The sequence below is a fragment of the Hordeum vulgare genome, chromosome 4H (genome assembly GCF_904849725.1).
Source record: "Hordeum vulgare subsp. vulgare chromosome 4H, MorexV3_pseudomolecules_assembly, whole genome shotgun sequence".
NCBI lineage: Eukaryota > Viridiplantae > Streptophyta > Magnoliopsida > Poales > Poaceae > Hordeum > Hordeum vulgare.
The window spans coordinates 280,077,630-280,079,171 of record NC_058521.1 but is presented as its reverse complement, the minus strand read 5'-3'; positions in this window follow the sequence as shown (position 1 = coordinate 280,079,171).

The following is a 1,542-nucleotide window of genomic DNA, read 5'->3' as shown; positions in this document are numbered from 1 at the left end:
TCAAATATACAAATGGTGTTGAGAATTCCACATAACTTCAGTTCCTTTGGCTCAAGTTGTCGATGACCGTGGACACGGCTAATCGATTAGGTTTGAGTACTCTGCAGAGTTTTCACACGTTCCCCACAAGATTTGATCGCCTCCGAGTATGTCCTCGCACTTCAGAGTGTTTGAAGACCGGATGATCAAAACATAGTCTTTCAACGGGTCCCTCTGAATCCCTGTGGGTGCCCATCCAAACCTACCGTTCTTCTACATCTGCTGGCACCGCCTGTCCAGAGTCGCCGCGTTGTCCAACCAAGCCAGAGCCCATAATGACTTGTGGCTGTGCAGGTAAGCCTTGGGTCTTGAAAATATCCGTCCGTCTCTTTGAGCCTGGGTGAAGCTTTCCGTAAGATGTCATGGCCGTCTCCAGCATCCCGGGTCATCCACTGGTTTCTCCAGGGAGCCGATCAATCGTCCTTCACCCAGAGTTGCATTGCATCACGAGGTCTTGAAAAGTCTTGACTTAACCGGTCTTGGTTATTAAAGTATCCTCGCGTCACTCGTGATAAACTCTCAACCAGAATCCCGTCTACTCAAGCATAGCAATATGAAATTTGTCATCCCGGGCCTAGTAACGGGGTTGTTGGGTGCCTACCACATGATACTACAATATGTAACCATAATTTCCAAGTACCTACTCACCATGCAAATTGGGCATAGGATGGTAGAACTACGATGCATAAAACATAGGTGATACATGATCAAATGACTTGCCTGGTATTACTTGATGAAGATAGTCGCTCTCAAAATCCTGATAATTCTACTCGCCACACTCCGAGCAATCTATCGTATACGAATAGCATTCAATAAACATTCATGCCAAAAAGGAAGAACCAAGAGAACATAAGAACAAAGCATGTCTTGGTGCAAAATAACAACGTACTAAGGTTTAATAAAAAGTTCCTAAGTGTGTTGTAAAGTGAAGGTGCAGGAATGAGATAAAAAGAGGTAATGGACGATGAACTATTGCTATATAAGCTCGACTTGCATACACTATGGGAGATGATCAAAAATATTGGGAGAACAACATGAATGTTATTTGACAAATAGTATAAGACATATGAATTTATTTGTAGAAAGAATTTCTTGAAATGGAGCAATACAACACAACTTATAGAGAATTGAAGTATGAATTGAATTTGCATTCAAAAGGTCGAGAGAAGTTGAACTGAAGTACGATGGTTAGGGGTAAAAGGAATCAATTGAAAAGGTGGTACGATTTGCAAGATAAGATCAAATGAATGTTCGAATATAAATTTGAATCGCTCAAATTTGTAAGGTTCAAAGGTCGAAACTAATGATGCTACTTAATATAGGAGATCAGTATGAGCGTGTAGAACAAAGAATTACTAGATTTGAATTAGCGGATCAAAAGATACAAATACTTCAATATAACATTGAATCGGCTTAGAACGATGTGAACACTTTTGGGCACTACTAGATAAATCTGATTTGATCAAAATTATAAGTTGAAAAGTTAAAACTAATGATACAAAC